We start from the raw sequence: 18,973 nt of genomic DNA, 5'->3' as shown, positions 1-18,973 counted from the left end.
CCAACGGTGTTGAGGCGGGTGGGAACAGCAGGGGGTGAAGGTGCTGTGTTTAAAGAGGTGGAGTTATGCAGATCTAAAACGCGTGGATTGCAGCAGCAGCAAGCCGAAAAGTGCAGGCATGTAAGGGATCTAGAGGTTGACAACATGTCTTCTTAACGGGAGTCCAGGAGCTCATCTCCACAAATGGACTTTTCAGGATCCTTGGGTGGCTCCGTAGTTTGAAACCAATTCTGGTTATCGCTTCTTGGCCTTTTGGCTAAGATCAAGTGTAGTATCTGTTCTTATCAGTTTAATATCTGATACGTCCCCTATCTGGGGACCATATATTAAATGGATTTTTAGAACAGGGAGATGGAAAAAGAGCTTGCTCTGTCCACTCCACGCATTGACCTGGTATTGCAGTATCTCCAGGACCGGTGCACCCCTTCTTTAATGCAGTTTCTAAAATCAGAAAGAATTGAATTCAATGTTTTTTGTTCATTTTGCTTGTTTGTCGGATTTTGGGATGGACTCTTTGGCTTTGCTTTTCTTCTCCTCATTGGATTTTTCATGTTCAAAGTTGCAGAAGCCAGATTACAAGCTCATTTTGGTTCAACTTCAGCAACTGTGCATTGCATTGCCATGTAATGTGATGCAATGCTATCTTTCTAGCTCTCCCTTTTTACTTCCTTTTGGATAAACAGACATATTAGGCAAGCATTTTGGAGCTTTCACCTAAATAACTACAGGTGGTGAGATAAGCTGCACAATATAATTGACCTTTCAGTATATTGTTGCACACACACCATCTATTTAGCAAATGCCCTTGTTATCAACAGCAGCCTTTTAAACTCACCTGAGCTAACAGGTATGTGCGCTGGTTACTCTGCTGCGCTTAAAATTTCTTTTTTGGTTTGCTACAATGCCTTTTCTGAAACGTTGTCTCCTTCTGCTGGAACACTGACTTCTTTCATTTAATGCCTGCAGACTATAAAAGAGAACCCAACCCAAAAAGTTTGGTTGATTAGTCTGTGGCATTCTGTTAAACTGTTGCTTATGGCGGTCTCTGTGAGCTTCTCAGCGACATTCAGCCAGCCAGGTATCCTGCCTGCAGTAGATGGAATGTGGCAATGGAACGCTGGCTGCGCGTGTCATAATAGGCTCTGAGCCTTTATATACCTGTGCACAGCAGCAGCCACCTTCAGTCTGCTGCTGGACAGCCAGCAGCAGCAGCAGCAGGAGAGGTATGTAATCAGGAGCCCTCCTGCTAAGGGTAGACAGCTGCTCGTTCCACCCCACCCCCCGCCTTAATTGGTTCTCCTCCCTTCCAACGGTGTTGAGGCGGGTGGGAACAGCAGGGGGTGAAGGTGCTGTGTTTAAAGAGGTGGAGTTATGCAGATCTAAAACGCGTGGATTGCAGCAGCAGCAAGCCGAAAAGTGCAGGCATGTAAGGGATCTAGAGGTTGACAACATGTCTTCTTAACGGGAGTCCAGGAGCTCATCTCCACAAATGGACTTTTCAGGATCCTTGGGTGGCTCCGTAGTTTGAAACCAATTCTGGTTATCGCTTCTCGGCCTTTTGGCTAAGATCAAGTGTAGTATCTGTTCTTATCAGTTTAATATCTGATACGTCCCCTATCTGGGGACCATATATTAAATGGATTTTTAGAACAGGGAGATGGAAAAAGAGCTTGCTCTGTCCACTCCACGCATTGACCTGGTATTGCAGTATCTCCAGGACCGGTGCACCCCTTCTTTAATGCAGTTTCTAAAATCAGAAAGAATTGAATTCAATGTTTTTTGTTCATTTTGCTTGTTTGTCGGATTTTGGGATGGACTCTTTGGCTTTGCTTTTCTTCTCCTCATTGGATTTTTCATGTTCAAAGTTGCAGAAGCCAGATTACAAGCTCATTTTGGTTCAACTTCAGCAACTGTGCATTGCATTGCCATGTAATGTGATGCAATGCTATCTTTCTAGCTCTCCCTTTATACTTCCTTTTGGATAAACAGACATATTAGGCAAGCATTTTGGAGCTTTCACCTAAATAACTACAGGTGGTGAGATAAGCTGCACAATATAATTGACCTTTCAGTATATTGTTGCACACACACCATCTATTTAGCAAATGCCCTTGTTATCAACAGCAGCCTTTTAAACTCACCTGAGCTAACAGGTATGTGCGCTGGTTACTCTGCTGCGCTTAAAATTTCTTTTTTGGTTTGCTACAATGCCTTTTCTGAAACGTTGTCTCCTTCTGCTGGAACACTGACTTCTTTCATTTAATGCCTGCAGACTATAAAAGAGAACCCAACCCAAAAAGTTTGGTTGATTAGTCTGTGGCATTCTGTTAAACTGTTGCTTATGGCGGTCTCTGTGAGCTTCTCAGCGACATTCAGCCAGCCAGGTATCCTGCCTGCAGTAGATGGAATGTGGCAATGGAACGCTGGCTGCGCGTGTCATAATAGGCTCTGAGCCTTTATATACCTGTGCACAGCAGCAGCCACCTTCAGTCTGCTGCTGGACAGCCAGCAGCAGCAGCAGCAGGAGAGGTATGTAATCAGGAGCCCTCCTGCTAAGGGTAGACAGCTGCTCGTTCCACCCCACCCCCCGCCTTAATTGGTTCTCCTCCCTTCCAACGGTGTTGAGGCGGGTGGGAACAGCAGGAGGTGAAGGTGCTGTGTTTAAAGAGGTGGAGTTATGCAGATCTAAAACGCGTGGATTGCAGCAGCAGCAAGCCGAAAAGTGCAGGCATGTAAGGGATCTAGAGGTTGACAACATGTCTTCTTAACGGGAGTCCAGGAGCTCATCTCCACAAATGGACTTTTCAGGATCCTTGGGTGGCTCCGTAGTTTGAAACCAATTCTGGTTATCGCTTCTCGGCCTTTTGGCTAAGATCAAGTGTAGTATCTGTTCTTATCAGTTTAATATCTGATACGTCCCCTATCTGGGGACCATATATTAAATGGATTTTTAGAACAGGGAGATGGAAAAAGAGCTTGCTCTGTCCACTCCACGCATTGACCTGGTATTGCAGTATCTCCAGGACCGGTGCACCCCTTCTTTAATGCAGTTTCTAAAATCAGAAAGAATTGAATTCAATGTTTTTTGTTCATTTTGCTTGTTTGTCGGATTTTGGGATGGACTCTTTGGCTTTGCTTTTCTTCTCCTCATTGGATTTTTCATGTTCAAAGTTGCAGAAGCCAGATTACAAGCTCATTTTGGTTCAACTTCAGCAACTGTGCATTGCATTGCCATGTAATGTGATGCAATGCTATCTTTCAAGCTCTCCCTTTTTACTTCCTTTTGGATAAACAGACATATTAGGCAAGCATTTTGGAGCTTTCACCTAAATAACTACAGGTGGTGAGATAAGCTGCACAATATAATTGACCTTTCAGTATATTGTTGCACACACACCATCTATTTAGCAAATGCCCTTGTTATCAACAGCAGCCTTTTAAACTCACCTGAGCTAACAGGTATGTGCGCTGGTTACTCTGCTGCGCTTAAAATTTCTTTTTTGGTTTGCTACAATGCCTTTTCTGAAACGTTGTCTCCTTCTGCTGGAACACTGACTTCTTTCATTTAATGCCTGCAGACTATAAAAGAGAACCCAACCCAAAAAGTTTGGTTGATTAGTCTGTGGCATTCTGTTAAACTGTTGCTTATGGCGGTCTCTGTGAGCTTCAAAGCGACATTCAGCCAGCCAGGTATCCTGCCTGCAGTAGATGGAATGTGGCAATGGAACGCTGGCTGCGCATGTCATAATAGGCTCTGAGCCTTTATATACCTGTGCACAGCAGCAGCCACCTTCAGTCTGCTGCTGGACAGCCAGCAGCAGCAGCAGCAGGAGAGGTATGTAATCAGGAGCCCTCCTGCTAAGGGTAGACAGCTGCTCGTTCCACCCCACCCCCCGCCTTAATTGGTTCTCCTCCCTTCCAACGGTGTTGAGGCGGGTGGGAACAGCAGGGGGTGAAGGTGCTGTGTTTAAAGAGGTGGAGTTATGCAGATCTAAAACGCGTGGATTGCAGCAGCAGCAAGCCGAAAAGTGCAGGCATGTAAGGGATCTAGAGGTTGACAACATGTCTTCTTAACGGGAGTCCAGGAGCTCATCTCCACAAATGGACTTTTCAGGATCCTTGGGTGGCTCCGTAGTTTGAAACCAATTCTGGTTATCGCTTCTCGGCCTTTTGGCTAAGATCAAGTGTAGTATCTGTTCTTATCAGTTTAATATCTGATACGTCCCCTATCTGGGGACCATATATTAAATGGATTTTTAGAACAGGGAGATGGAAAAAGAGCTTGCTCTGTCCACTCCACGCATTGACCTGGTATTGCAGTATCTCCAGGACCGGTGCACCCCTTCTTTAATGCAGTTTCTAAAATCAGAAAGAATTGAATTCAATGTTTTTTGTTCATTTTGCTTGTTTGTCGGATTTTGGGATGGACTCTTTGGCTTTGCTTTTCTTCTCCTCATTGGATTTTTCATGTTCAAAGTTGCAGAAGCCAGATTACAAGCTCATTTTGGTTCAACTTCAGCAACTGTGCATTGCATTGCCATGTAATGTGATGCAATGCTATCTTTCTAGCTCTCCCTTTTTACTTCCTTTTGGATAAACAGACATATTAGGCAAGCATTTTGGAGCTTTCACCTAAATAACTACAAGTGGTGAGATAAGCTGCACAATATAATTGACCTTTCAGTATATTGTTGCACACACACCATCTATTTAGCAAATGCCCTTGTTATCAACAGCAGCCTTTTAAACTCACCTGAGCTAACAGGTATGTGCGCTGGTTACTCTGCTGCGCTTAAAATTTCTTTTTTGGTTTGCTACAATGCCTTTTCTGAAACGTTGTCTCCTTCTGCTGGAACACTGACTTCTTTCATTTAATGCCTGCAGACTATAAAAGAGAACCCAACCCAAAAAGTTTGGTTGATTAGTCTGTGGCATTCTGTTAAACTGTTGCTTATGGCGGTCTCTGTGAGCTTCTCAGCGACATTCAGCCAGCCAGGTATCCTGCCTGCAGTAGATGGAATGTGGCAATGGAACGCTGGCTGCGCGTGTCATAATAGGCTCTGAGCCTTTATATACCTGTGCACAGCAGCAGCCACCTTCAGTCTGCTGCTGGACAGCCAGCAGCAGCAGCAGCAGGAGAGGTATGTAATCAGGAGCCCTCCTGCTAAGGGTAGACAGCTGCTCGTTCCACCCCACCCCCCGCCTTAATTGGTTCTCCTCTCTTCCAACGGTGTTGAGGCGGGTGGGAACAGCAGGGGGTGAAGGTGCTGTGTTTAAAGAGGTGGAGTTATGCAGATCTAAAACGCGTGGATTGCAGCAGCAGCAAGCCGAAAAGTGCAGGCATGTAAGGGATCTAGAGGTTGACAACATGTCTTCTTAACGGGAGTCCAGGAGCTCATCTCCACAAATGGACTTTTCAGGATCCTTGGGTGGCTCCGTAGTTTGAAACCAATTCTGGTTATCGCTTCTCGGCCTTTTGGCTAAGATCAAGTGTAGTATCTGTTCTTATCAGTTTAATATCTGATACGTCCCCTATCTGGGGACCATATATTAAATGGATTTTTAGAACAGGGAGATGGAAAAAGAGCTTGCTCTGTCCACTCCACGCATTGACCTGGTATTGCAGTATCTCCAGGACCGGTGCACCCCTTCTTTAATGCAGTTTCTAAAATCAGAAAGAATTGAATTCAATGTTTTTTGTTCATTTTGCTTGTTTGTCGGATTTTGGGATGGACTCTTTGGCTTTGCTTTTCTTCTCCTCATTGGATTTTTCATGTTCAAAGTTGCAGAAGCCAGATTACAAGCTCATTTTGGTTCAACTTCAGCAACTGTGCATTGCATTGCCATGTAATGTGATGCAATGCTATCTTTCTAGCTCTCCCTTTTTACTTCCTTTTGGATAAACAGACATATTAGGCAAGCATTTTGGAGCTTTCACCTAAATAACTACAAGTGGTGAGATAAGCTGCACAATATAATTGACCTTTCAGTATATTGTTGCACACACACCATCTATTTAGCAAATGCCCTTGTTATCAACAGCAGCCTTTTAAACTCACCTGAGCTAACAGGTATGTGCGCTGGTTACTCTGCTGCGCTTAAAATTTCTTTTTTGGTTTGCTACAATGCCTTTTCTGAAACGTTGTCTCCTTCTGCTGGAACACTGACTTCTTTCATTTAATGCCTGCAGACTATAAAAGAGAACCCAACCCAAAAAGTTTGGTTGATTAGTCTGTGGCATTCTGTTAAACTGTTGCTTATGGCGGTCTCTGTGAGCTTCTCAGCGACATTCAGCCAGCCAGGTATCCTGCCTGCAGTAGATGGAATGTGGCAATGGAACGCTGGCTGCGCGTGTCATAATAGGCTCTGAGCCTTTATATACCTGTGCACAGCAGCAGCCACCTTCAGTCTGCTGCTGGACAGCCAGCAGCAGCAGCAGCAGGAGAGGTATGTAATCAGGAGCCCTCCTGCTAAGGGTAGACAGCTGCTCGTTCCACCCCACCCCCCGCCTTAATTGGTTCTCCTCCCTTCCAACGGTGTTGAGGCGGGTGGGAACAGCAGGGGGTGAAGGTGCTGTGTTTAAAGAGGTGGAGTTATGCAGATCTAAAACGCGTGGATTGCAGCAGCAGCAAGCCGAAAAGTGCAGGCATGTAAGGGATCTAGAGGTTGACAACATGTCTTCTTAACGGGAGTCCAGGAGCTCATCTCCACAAATGGACTTTTCAGGATCCTTGGGTGGCTCCGTAGTTTGAAACCAATTCTGGTTATCGCTTCTCGGCCTTTTGGCTAAGATCAAGTGTAGTATCTGTTCTTATCAGTTTAATATCTGATACGTCCCCTATCTGGGGACCATATATTAAATGGATTTTTAGAACAGGGAGATGGAAAAAGAGCTTGCTCTGTCCACTCCACGCATTGACCTGGTATTGCAGTATCTCCAGGACCGGTGCACCCCTTCTTTAATGCAGTTTCTAAAATCAGAAAGAATTGAATTCAATGTTTTTTGTTCATTTTGCTTGTTTGTCGGATTTTGGGATGGACTCTTTGGCTTTGCTTTTCTTCTCCTCATTGGATTTTTCATGTTCAAAGTTGCAGAAGCCAGATTACAAGCTCATTTTGGTTCAACTTCAGCAACTGTGCATTGCATTGCCATGTAATGTGATGCAATGCTATCTTTCTAGCTCTCCCTTTTTACTTCCTTTTGGATAAACAGACATATTAGGCAAGCATTTTGGAGCTTTCACCTAAATAACTACAGGTGGTGAGATAAGCTGCACAATATAATTGACCTTTCAGTATATTGTTGCACACACACCATCTATTTAGCAAATGCCCTTGTTATCAACAGCAGCCTTTTAAACTCACCTGAGCTAACAGGTATGTGCGCTGGTTACTCTGCTGCGCTTAAAATTTCTTTTTTGGTTTGCTACAATGCCTTTTCTGAAACGTTGTCTCCTTCTGCTGGAACACTGACTTCTTTCATTTAATGCCTGCAGACTATAAAAGAGAACCCAACCCAAAAAGTTTGGTTGATTAGTCTGTGGCATTCTGTTAAACTGTTGCTTATGGCGGTCTCTGTGAGCTTCTCAGCGACATTCAGCCAGCCAGGTATCCTGCCTGCAGTAGATGGAATGTGGCAATGGAACGCTGGCTGCGCGTGTCATAATAGGCTCTGAGCCTTTATATACCTGTGCACAGCAGCAGCCACCTTCAGTCTGCTGCTGGACAGCCAGCAGCAGCAGCAGCAGGAGAGGTATGTAATCAGGAGCCCTCCTGCTAAGGGTAGACAGCTGCTCGTTCCACCCCACCCCCCGCCTTAATTGGTTCTCCTCCCTTCCAACGGTGTTGAGGCGGGTGGGAACAGCAGGGGGTGAAGGTGCTGTGTTTAAAGAGGTGGAGTTATGCAGATCTAAAACGCGTGGATTGCAGCAGCAGCAAGCCGAAAAGTGCAGGCATGTAAGGGATCTAGAGGTTGACAACATGTCTTCTTAACGGGAGTCCAGGAGCTCATCTCCACAAATGGACTTTTCAGGATCCTTGGGTGGCTCCGTAGTTTGAAACCAATTCTGGTTATCGCTTCTCGGCCTTTTGGCACGATCCTTGTGATTGGTGTCAGGAGGCAGGTTCGTGATCACTGGAATTCTTTCTCGGCCTTTTCCGATTGGAACTGCTGCTATTGGGAAGGAAGGAAGGTGTTTCTCGTACCTTTCGGCGTGGAAGGAATTCTGGATCGTGGAGGAGGATTTCTTCAGGACTGGAGTTCTGGACGCTGCTGAACAGAAGGGATCGAGTCTGGTGCTGTTATTTTTGGACGTCATCGGGCTTTCTTTTGAATTTTCTCTGTGTGGAAATGGAGATGAATTTGGATCAGGACGATGCCTACATGAAGGACACCATCCGGTTTGTGGTGAGTGTGGAATTTAGGCAAGTTAAAAACTTGGACTTTTTGTACAGGAAAGTCTTTACTCCTATCTTGCATATCAGCAAGGATGAGTACTTTTGTGTTCAGTCATTTTCTAACAGAGGAGTACACGATGTGACTTTGAGAGGTGCTGGTGTATGTGAGAGGGTTTTTTCCAGTTTTAGATATGCTGCAGCCTGTGAGCATAGTGAGGTATTGGAAGGAATTTCAGCCACGCCTCGCTTTCAATTTGATCAAAGGATGCTAACAATACATATGTATAACCCTTTCATATCTGATGAGCAAGTGACTTCATACTTAAGAAGGTTTTGCTCCGTATTAATTATGAAAAAACGTTGTACGACTGGTTTTGGGGCCTGGAACGGCAAGAGACTGTATCAGGTCGTTTTTAAAAAGGACCCGTCAGTGGAGGGGGGTGTCTTAAGACCCCCACCAGTCGTGTTCATAAATAGAGATAGAGGCTTTTTGTTTTTTTCTAATATGCCACCATATTGTAAACGATGTCGGAAATATGGCCATATGGATGAAAATTGCACCCCTTGTGAAGTATGTTCTGGCCCGGTTCATCAGGCGAGAGAGTGCCCAATGCAAGCCAGGCAAACATCTGAGGCTGATGCTGAAGATAAACAAGGGGATGGTGGGCAGATTGAGGATGGAGGATCAGAAAGTTCTTCTAATGTGGCGCAGGAAGTAGAGGTTCTGGCACCTCTAAGTAATAGAGAAAAAAGAGAAGAGAGGAAGAAAGCTGAAGAAAAGAAGAAAGAAGAAAGGAAGAAGGAAGAAAAGAAGAAGGAAGTAAAGAAGAAGGAAGAAAAGAAGAAGGAAGACAAGAAGAAGGAAGACAAGAAGAAAGAAGATAAAAAGAAAGAAGGAGAGAGGAAAGAAGATGGAAGAGAGGAAGGAACATTGGAAGAGGAAAAGGAGGGGCAACAAGGTATTGTGGATACAGTTGCTGCTCTGGCGGTATTATCAGAGATGTCGTCAGGGATTCCTTGTGCCCAGGAAAATATGGACTTAAGTTCAAAATCTTTGAAAAGGAGTACATGGGAAGAAGAGCAACAGGAGATCATGGAGGACTTGGGTGGGAAAAAATCTCGTGGTGACGCGTCTTCTTTGTTTGGGGATGTATCTCCCTCAAGTTCTTCTGATCAAGAATCCTTAATTGTGGATGTGAAATCACCTTTGGTAGATGAGGGCGGAGGGATTAGCCCTGGGCCTATTACTAGAAGATGATTACTGTTGTATCCCTGAATGTTCAGGGGTTGAACAATTTATACAAACGCACTGCATTATATGATTTTTTGAATAATGAGAAATGCGATTTTATTTTTTTACAAGAATGTAATTTAGAAAGGAAAATGAGCTATGAATATTTACGTGGAATATGGAAGGGTAACATGGTTTTTTCTGGTGGGAATGAATTGAAAAGTGATGGGGTGGGTTTTTTGTGCTCTAGTGAGTGGGAGGTGGTGAAGTATGAGGAAATTTACCCTGGTCGTATTCTATGTGTAGAAGTAATGAGGGAGGGTAAAAGGGTGCGTTGTTTTAATATTTATGCTCATACTGAGAAAAATCAAAGATTACATTTATTCGAGATTTTACAGCTTTTTTTATCAGGTGCGGATCCGATTTTAATTGGTGGGGATTTTAACTGCCAGTTAAATAATGTACGGGATGGGTCGGTAACCTGCCTTAAGAACATAATTTCTGCCTTCAGTTTAAAGGATGCATGGGCTATGGATGGTAGTAAAAAAGAATTTGAAGTTACGTGGTCAAACAGAGGTTTTACGTCTAGGATTGATCACTTTTTTATGTCTGATTCTTTTAAATGTTCCTCTTTTAAGACAAGTATTAATCCTTTTTCGGATCATAAGTTATTGGGATGCACTTTAGCAATAGACCCTTGCGGTAAGAAAAAACCTTCGCATTGGAAACTGAATGTTTCTTTATTACAGGGGGAGAATTTTAAAGAAGACTTTAAGGTTTTTTATAATGAATTAAAACTTAACAAAAAGGGTTTTAAGTGTATTTTAGACTGGTGGGATTTTATGAAGGGTAAGATCAGAACCTTCTTTGTTAAATTGGGAAAGAGGAAAGCGTATGAGAAAAGGCAGTTTTATGATGCGTTAAATGCTAATTTGCAGTGTTATTATTATTTTCAAAACAATGGAGTTAATATGGACAGCAGTATTAGTGAGGTAAAGGAGAAAATTCAGAATGCACTAAAAGAGAAGGGAAAAGAAATCATCTTCAACTCTAGGGTAAAGGTCCTGGATGAGGATGAGAAATGCACTAAGTTTTTCTTTAAAAAAATATGTGGAAAAAAGGATTTTATTGAGGTCTTAGAGGGTGAGGTGAGCCCAGAAGGGAAAGCATTGCAGGCCAAAATGTTTTATGATGATCTGTTTTCTCGAAAAAAGATTGATGAATCATTGAAAAACCATTTTTTAGAGGTTCTGGATAAAGCTCTTAGTGAGGAAGAAAAATTACTTTTATCTAGGGAGTTTACTAAGGAGGAGATATTTAATACTATTTGCACTTTACAAAATCAGAAGACACCAGGTGTGGATGGCCTCCCTGTGGAGTTTTACAGGGTTGTGTGGGATATTATAGGGGAAGATTTTTATGAGTTGTTTTCAGAAGTGGAGTCCTCTTTTAATATTCCCAAGTCATGGGCAGAAGGCCTTATTGTTTTATTATATAAAAAAGGAGGAAAAGAACTGATTAAAAATTGGAGGCCTATTACGCTGCTAAATACAGACTATAAAGTATATGCAAAACTATTGGCCAATAGATTAAAGAGTGTGATAGGGTCGGTTATTGAGGTGGATCAGTCTTGTGCAGTCCCGAATCGTAAGATTACCGACACGCTAATCTTACTGAGAGATATAATATGGGATGTGGCTGATAGGAAGCAGGACTTGGCCCTTGTTTCCCTTGATTTTGAGGAGGCATATGATAGGGTTGCTCATGAGTTTTTATTTGCCGTTTTAAAAAAAATAGGATGTCCTGGTGTTTTTATTGAACGTATTAAATGTCTGTATAAGTTATGTTTTAGTAAGATTTCTATTAATGGTTTTTTATCGGAAAATATTAATATTAATTGTGGGGTTAAGCAGGGGTGCCCCCTGTCGCCTATACTTTTCATTTGTGCAATAGAACCCCTTTTAACTGCTTTTAGGAAAGATAAAGTTATTAATGGCTTTTTTATTCCTGGCAGTAGGAATGACCAAGTGAAGGTTTTAGCTTATATGGATGATGTGTCAGTTTTAGTGCGGGACATTAAGAGTCTTCATAGAGTTTTAAGGACAGTTGTGTGGTTTGGTGGAGCATCTGGTTTTAAAATAAATTTAGAAAAATCAGGTGTTTTAACTATGGGTAAATTTCTTTTAAATTCGGATTGCATGCTGATGAGAGTAATGGAAATTAAAGTTTTAGGGGTATTTTTTACAGAGACATGTGGGAATGTGAGGAATTGGGAGTCCCTGCTTGAAAGGGTAAGGAAAAAGATTGATTTTTGGAACTTGAGAAGTTTAACAATGGAAGGCAAAATCTTGATAATAAAGCAGGTCTTACTTCCGGTAATTTTATACATTTCAACTGTTTTTATACCTCCTATTAATGTAATGAAAAAGATAATTAAGTTATGTTTTAATTTCCTATGGAAGTCAAAAATGGAAAGGGTAAAAAGGGAAGAGTTGTACAAAATTAAAGGGAAAGGAGGGAAAGGCTTCCCAGACATCAGAACCTTCATTTATGCCAAGTATTTAGCTAATTGCATATGCACTTTATTAGGACCAGTTTCTAGGCTGAAAACCTTTTTAACATACAATTTGGGTTTTTTTATTAGGAAATACAAATGGTTACAAATGCATTTGGATCGGCCATATAAGTTTATGCCATCTGGGAATTATATTATTTTAGAAAGAATTCTGAGGGATTTTAAATTAATGAATATGGATCTTAAAATACTTGGAAATCATAAGAACATTTTAAAAGTCTTAGAAAGCAGGGTGATAGCTAGTCCGGTAGAGCGATTTTCCGATAATGTTGTAGATAAAATTTGGATTAATGCAAATTTTAAGTGTTTGACTAATGAACACAAGGACTTAATATGGTGTAGTATTAAAGACTGTCTGCCAACTCGAGATTTCCAATATAGAAGAGGATTGGTACGGTTTGAAAAATGCCCAAGACGTAAATGTGCTGCTGGCGAAACAGCTATGCACATTTTTTGGAACTGTTGTTATGCGCAATTAGTATGGAGAAAGATTACTAATTTAGTTAAAGCTCTAAGTGGTGTTAATTTTCTAGATTTTAATAGGATTTTTTACGGGTTGGGTGTCAAGGATGAAGTGTTCAAGGTTGTATGGATAATTTTATCTTGTGTGAAAATGGCGCTTTGGAAAACTCGGAATATTTTGATTTTTAAACATAAGGAAGTATCGGTACAAGAATGTATTAAGTTATGCCTAAGTTATATGTTTTTATATTTCTGGAGAGATAAGGTGTTGTTTGGTGATAAAAAAGCTAATGAAATTTGGAAGCAAAAAGATTGGAATGTACTTACCTTGTGATGTTCTTGTTGCACCATATGTACCCCCCTGTAAAAAATGGAAATTCTAAAGTTAAAACGAAAATAAACTGGAATATGGAAAAAAAAAAAAAAAAAAAAAAAAATCTGTTCTTATCAGTTTAATATCTGATACGTCCCCTATCTGGGGACCATATATTAAATGGATTTTTAGAACAGGGAGATGGAAAAAGAGCTTGCTCTGTCCACTCCACGCATTGACCTGGTATTGCAGTATCTCCAGGACCGGTGCACCCCTTCTTTAATGCAGTTTCTAAAATCAGAAAGAATTGAATTCAATGTTTTTTGTTCATTTTGCTTGTTTGTCGGATTTTGGGATGGACTCTTTGGCTTTGCTTTTCTTCTCCTCATTGGATTTTTCATGTTCAAAGTTGCAGAAGCCAGATTACAAGCTCATTTTGGTTCAACTTCAGCAACTGTGCATTGCATTGCCATGTAATGTGATGCAATGCTATCTTTCTAGCTCTCCCTTTTTACTTCCTTTTGGATAAACAGACATATTAGGCAAGCATTTTGGAGCTTTCACCTAAATAACTACAGGTGGTGAGATAAGCTGCACAATATAATTGACCTTTCAGTATATTGTTGCACACACACCATCTATTTAGCAAATGCCCTTGTTATCAACAGCAGCCTTTTAAACTCACCTGAGCTAACAGGTATGTGCGCTGGTTACTCTTCTGCGCTTAAAATTTCTTTTTTGGTTTGCTACAATGCCTTTTCTGAAACGTTCTCTCCTTCTGCTGGAACACTGACTTCTTTCATTTAATGCCTGCAGACTATAAAAGAGAACCCAACCCAAAAAGTTTGGTTGATTAGTCTGTGGCATTCTGTTAAACTGTTGCTTATGGCGGTCTCTGTGAGCTTCTCAGCGACATTCAGCCAGCCAGGTATCCTGCCTGCAGTAGATGGAATGTGGCAATGGAACGCTGGCTGCGCGTGTCATAATAGGCTCTGAGCCTTTATATACCTGTGCACAGCAGCAGCCACCTTCAGTCTGCTGCTGGACAGCCAGCAGCAGCAGCAGCAGGAGAGGTATGTAATCAGGAGCCCTCCTGCTAAGGGTAGACAGCTGCTCGTTCCACCCCACCCCCCGCCTTAATTGGTTCTCCTCCCTTCCAACGGTGTTGAGGCGGGTGGGAACAGCAGGGGGTGAAGGTGCTGTGTTTAAAGAGGTGGAGTTATGCAGATCTAAAACGCGTGGATTGCAGCAGCAGCAAGCCGAAAAGTGCAGGCATGTAAGGGATCTAGAGGTTGACAACATGTCTTCTTAACGGGAGTCCAGGAGCTCATCTCCACAAATGGACTTTTCAGGATCCTTGGGTGGCTCCGTAGTTTGAAACCAATTCTGGTTATCGCTTCTCGGCCTTTTGGCTAAGATCAAGTGTAGTATCTGTTCTTATCAGTTTAATATCTGATACGTCCCCTATCTGGGGACCATATATTAAATGGATTTTTAGAACAGGGAGATGGAAAAAGAGCTTGCTCTGTCCACTCCACGCATTGACCTGGTATTGCAGTATCTCCAGGACCGGTGCACCCCTTCTTTAATGCAGTTTCTAAAATCAGAAAGAATTGAATTCAATGTTTTTTGTTCATTTTGCTTGTTTGTCGGATTTTGGGATGGACTCTTTGGCTTTGCTTTTCTTCTCCTCATTGGATTTTTCATGTTCAAAGTTGCAGAAGCCAGATTACAAGCTCATTTTGGTTCAACTTCAGCAACTGTGCATTGCATTGCCATGTAATGTGATGCAATGCTATCTTTCTAGCTCTCCCTTTTTACTTCCTTTTGGATAAACAGACATATTAGGCAAGCATTTTGGAGCTTTCACCTAAATAACTACAGGTGGTGAGATAAGCTGCACAATATAATTGACCTTTCAGTATATTGTTGCACACACACCATCTATTTAGCAAATGCCCTTGTTATCAACAGCAGCCTTTTAAACTCACCTGAGCTAACAGGTATGTGCGCTGGTTACTCTGCTGCGCTTAAAATTTCTTTTTTGGTTTGCTACAATGCCTTTTCTGAAACGTTGTCTCCTTCTGCTGGAACACTGACTTCTTTCATTTAATGCCTGCAGACTATAAAAGAGAACCCAACCCAAAAAGTTTGGTTGATTAGTCTGTGGCATTCTGTTAAACTGTTGCTTATGGCGGTCTCTGTGAGCTTCTCAGCGACATTCAGCCAGCCAGGTATCCTGCCTGCAGTAGATGGAATGTGGCAATGGAACGCTGGCTGCGCGTGTCATAATAGGCTCTGAGCCTTTATATACCTGTGCACAGCAGCAGCCACCTTCAGTCTGCTGCTGGACAGCCAGCAGCAGCAGCAGGAGAGGTATGTAATCAGGAGCCCTCCTGCTAAGGGTAGACAGCTGCTCGTTCCACCCCACCCCCCGCCTTAATTGGTTCTCCTCCCTTCCAACGATGTTGAGGCGGGTGGGAACAGCAGGGGGTGAAGGTGCTGTGTTTAAAGAGGTGGAGTTATGCAGATCTAAAACGCGTGGATTGCAGCAGCAGCAAGCCGAAAAGTGCAGGCATGTAAGGGATCTAGAGGTTGACAACATGTCTTCTTAACGGGAGTCCAGGAGCTCATCTCCACAAATGGACTTTTCAGGATCCTTGGGTGGCTCCGTAGTTTGAAACCAATTCTTGTTATCGCTTCTCGGCCTTTTGGCTAAGATCAAGTGTAGTATCTGTTCTTATCAGTTTAATATCTGATACGTCCCCTATCTGGGGACCATATATTAAATGGATTTTTAGAACAGGGAGATGGAAAAAGAGCTTGCTCTGTCCACTCCACGCATTGACCTGGTATTGCAGTATCTCCAGGACCGGTGCACCCCTTCTTTAATGCAGTTTCTAAAATCAGAAAGAATTGAATTCAATGTTTTTTGTTCATTTTGCTTGTTTGTCGGATTTTGGGATGGACTCTTTGGCTTTGCTTTTCTTCTCCTCATTGGATTTTTCATGTTCAAAGTTGCAGAAGCCAGATTACAAGCTCATTTTGGTTCAACTTCAGCAACTGTGCATTGCATTGCCATGTAATGTGATGCAATGCTATCTTTCTAGCTCTCCCTTTTTACTTCCTTTTGGATAAACAGACATATTAGGCAAGCATTTTGGAGCTTTCACCTAAATAACTACAGGTGGTGAGATAAGCTGCACAATATAATTGACCTTTCAGTATATTGTTGCACACACACCATCTATTTAGCAAATGCCCTTGTTATCAACAGCAGCCTTTTAAACTCACCTGAGCTAACAGGTATGTGCGCTGGTTACTCTGCTGCGCTTAAAATTTCTTTTTTGGTTTGCTACAATGCCTTTTCTGAAACGTTGTCTCCTTCTGCTGGAACACTGACTTCTTTCATTTAATGCCTGCAGACTATAAAAGAGAACCCAACCCAAAAAGTTTGGTTGATTAGTCTGTGGCATTCTGTTAAACTGTTGCTTATGGCGGTCTCTGTGAGCTTCTCAGCGACATTCAGCCAGCCAGGTATCCTGCCTGCAGTAGATGGAATGTGGCAATGGAACGCTGGCTGCGCGTGTCATAATAGGCTCTGAGCCTTTATATACCTGTGCACAGCAGCAGCCACCTTCAGTCTGCTGCTGGACAGCCAGCAGCAGCAGCAGCAGGAGAGGTATGTAATCAGGAGCCCTCCTGCTAAGGGTAGACAGCTGCTCGTTCCACCCCACCCCCCGCCTTAATTGGTTCTCCTCCCTTCCAACGGTGTTGAGGTGGGTGGGAACAGCAGGGGGTGAAGGTGCTGTGTTTAAAGAGGTGGAGTTATGCAGATCTAAAACGCGTGGATTGCAGCAGCAGCAAGCCGAAAAGTGCAGGCATGTAAGGGATCTAGAGGTTGACAACATGTCTTCTTAACGGGAGTCCAGGAGCTCATCTCCACAAATGGACTTTTCAGGATCCTTGGGTGGCTCCGTAGTTTGAAACCAATTCTCGTTATCGCTTCTCGGCCTTTTGGCTAAGATCAAGTGTAGTATCTGTTCTTATCAGTTTAATATCTGATACGTCCCCTATCTGGGGACCATATATTAAATGGATTTTTAGAACAGGGAGATGGAAAAAGAGCTTGCTCTGTCCACTCCACGCATTGACCTGGTATTGCAGTATCTCCAGGACCGGTGCACCCCTTCTTTAATGCAGTTTCTAAAATCAGAAAGAATTGAATTCAATGTTTTTTGTTCATTTTGCTTGTTTGTCGGATTTTGGGATGGACTCTTTGGCTTTGCTTTTCTTCTCCTCATTGGATTTTTCATGTTCAAAGTTGCAGAAGCCAGATTACAAGCTCATTTTGGTTCAACTTCAGCATCTGTGCATTGCATTGCCATGTAATGTGATGCAATGCTATCTTTCTAGCTCTCCCTTTTTACTTCCTTTTGGATAAACAGACATATTAGGCAAGCATTTTGGAGCTTTCACCTAAATAACTACAGGTGGTGAGATAAGCTGCACAATATAATTGACCTTTCAGTATATTGTTGCACACACACCATCTATTTAGCAAATGCCCTTGTTATCAACAGCAGCCTTTTAAACTCACCTGAGCTAACAGGTATGTGCGCTGGTTACTCTGCTGCGCTTAAAATTTCTTTTTTGGTTTGCTACAATGCCTTTTCTGAAACGTTGTCTCCTTCTGCTGGAACACTGACTTCTTTCATTTAATGCCTGCAGACTATAAAAGAGAACCCAATCCAAAAAGTTTGGTTGATTAGTCTGTGGCATTCTGTTAAACTGTTGCTTATGGCGGTCTCTGTGAGCTTCTCAGCGACATTCAGCCAGCCAGGTATCCTGCCTGCAGTAGATGGAATGTGGCAATGGAACGCTGGCTGCGCGTGTCATAATAGGCTCTGAGCCTTTATATACCTGTGCACAGCAGCAGCCACCTTCAGTCTGCTGCTGGACAGCCAGCAGCAGCAGCAGCAGGAGAGGTATGTAATCAGGAGCCCTCCTGCTAAGGGTAGACAGCTGCTCGTTCCACCCCACCCCCCGCCTTAATTGGTTCTCCTCCCTTCCAACGGTGTTGAGGCGGGTGGGAACAGCAGGGGGTGAAGGTGCTGTGTTTAAAGAGGTGGAGTTATGCAGATCTAAAACGCGTGGATTGCAGCAGCAGCAAGCCGAAAAGTGCAGGCATGTAAGGGATCTAGAGGTTGACAACATGTCTTCTTAACGGGAGTCCAGGAGCTCATCTCCACAAATGGACTTTTCAGGATCCTTGGGTGGCTCCGTAGTTTGAAACCAATTCTGGTTATCGCTTCTCGGCCTTTTGGCTAAGATCAAGTGTAGTATCTGTTCTTATCAGTTTAATATCTGATACGTCCCCTATCTGGGGACCATATATTAAATGGATTTTTAGAACAGGGAGATGGAAAAAGAGCTTGCTCTGTCCACTCCACGCATTGACCTGGTATTGCAGTATCTCCAGGACCGGTGCACCCCTTCTTTAATGCAGTTTCTAAAATCAGAAAGAATTGAATTCAATGTTTTTTGTTCATTTTGCTTGTTTGTCGGATTTTGGGATGGACTCTTTGGCTTTGCTTTTCTTCTCCTCATTGGATTTTTCATGTTCAAAGTTGCAGAAGCCAGATTACAAGCTCATTTTGGTTCAACTTCAGCAACTGTGCATTGCATTGCCATGTAATGTGATGCAATGCTATCTTTCTAGCTCTCCCTTTTTACTTCCTTTTGGATAAACAGACATATTAGGCAAGCATTTTGGAGCTTTCACCTAAATAACTACAGGTGGTGAGATAAGCTGCACAATATAATTGACCTTTCAGTATATTGTTGCACACACACCATCTATTTAGCAAATGCCCTTGTTATCAACAGCAGCCTTTTAAACTCACCTGAGCTAACAGGTATGTGCGCTGGTTACTCTGCTGCGCTTAAAATTTCTTTTTTGGTTTGCTACAATGCCTTTTCTGAAACGTTGTCT

At 42.6% G+C, this 18,973-nt stretch overlaps 11 non-coding genes across 11 annotated transcripts; all 11 read left to right on the top strand.

Annotated features, from left to right (window-relative positions):
• Positions 1 to 236: 236 nt before the first annotated feature.
• LOC141211420 (U2 spliceosomal RNA) lies at positions 237 to 427 on the top strand. The gene has a single exon (XR_012281395.1). It is a non-coding gene; the product is annotated as a U2 spliceosomal RNA (small nuclear RNA).
• A 1,115-nt stretch (positions 428 to 1,542) lies between these two features.
• LOC141211217 (U2 spliceosomal RNA) lies at positions 1,543 to 1,733 on the top strand. Its single transcript, XR_012281198.1, has one exon. It is a non-coding gene; the product is annotated as a U2 spliceosomal RNA (small nuclear RNA).
• Positions 1,734 to 2,848: 1,115 nt separating this feature from the next.
• LOC141211216 (U2 spliceosomal RNA) lies at positions 2,849 to 3,039 on the top strand. The gene has a single exon (XR_012281197.1). It is a non-coding gene; the product is annotated as a U2 spliceosomal RNA (small nuclear RNA).
• Positions 3,040 to 4,154: 1,115 nt separating this feature from the next.
• On the top strand, positions 4,155 to 4,345 carry LOC141211214 (U2 spliceosomal RNA). Its single transcript, XR_012281196.1, has one exon. It is a non-coding gene; the product is annotated as a U2 spliceosomal RNA (small nuclear RNA).
• Positions 4,346 to 5,460: 1,115 nt separating this feature from the next.
• LOC141211213 (U2 spliceosomal RNA) lies at positions 5,461 to 5,651 on the top strand. The gene has a single exon (XR_012281195.1). It is a non-coding gene; the product is annotated as a U2 spliceosomal RNA (small nuclear RNA).
• Positions 5,652 to 6,766: 1,115 nt separating this feature from the next.
• On the top strand, positions 6,767 to 6,957 carry LOC141211212 (U2 spliceosomal RNA). The gene has a single exon (XR_012281194.1). It is a non-coding gene; the product is annotated as a U2 spliceosomal RNA (small nuclear RNA).
• A 6,114-nt stretch (positions 6,958 to 13,071) lies between these two features.
• On the top strand, positions 13,072 to 13,255 carry LOC141211791 (U2 spliceosomal RNA). Its single transcript, XR_012281708.1, has one exon. It is a non-coding gene; the product is annotated as a U2 spliceosomal RNA (small nuclear RNA).
• Positions 13,256 to 14,370: 1,115 nt separating this feature from the next.
• Positions 14,371 to 14,561, top strand: LOC141211211 (U2 spliceosomal RNA). Its single transcript, XR_012281193.1, has one exon. It is a non-coding gene; the product is annotated as a U2 spliceosomal RNA (small nuclear RNA).
• Positions 14,562 to 15,673: 1,112 nt separating this feature from the next.
• On the top strand, positions 15,674 to 15,864 carry LOC141211210 (U2 spliceosomal RNA). The gene has a single exon (XR_012281192.1). It is a non-coding gene; the product is annotated as a U2 spliceosomal RNA (small nuclear RNA).
• A 1,115-nt stretch (positions 15,865 to 16,979) lies between these two features.
• Positions 16,980 to 17,170, top strand: LOC141211208 (U2 spliceosomal RNA). Its single transcript, XR_012281189.1, has one exon. It is a non-coding gene; the product is annotated as a U2 spliceosomal RNA (small nuclear RNA).
• Positions 17,171 to 18,285: 1,115 nt separating this feature from the next.
• LOC141211207 (U2 spliceosomal RNA) lies at positions 18,286 to 18,476 on the top strand. Its single transcript, XR_012281188.1, has one exon. It is a non-coding gene; the product is annotated as a U2 spliceosomal RNA (small nuclear RNA).
• The last annotated feature ends 497 nt before the right edge of the window (positions 18,477 to 18,973 follow it).

This window comes from Phyllobates terribilis, unplaced genomic scaffold (genome assembly GCF_046119375.1).
Source record: "Phyllobates terribilis strain yellow unplaced genomic scaffold, ASM4611937v1 Scaffold_170__1_contigs__length_4071412, whole genome shotgun sequence".
NCBI lineage: Eukaryota > Metazoa > Chordata > Amphibia > Anura > Dendrobatidae > Phyllobates > Phyllobates terribilis.
The sequence above is the reverse complement of the archived record's forward strand: the minus strand, read 5'-3'. Positions and strand labels throughout refer to the sequence as shown.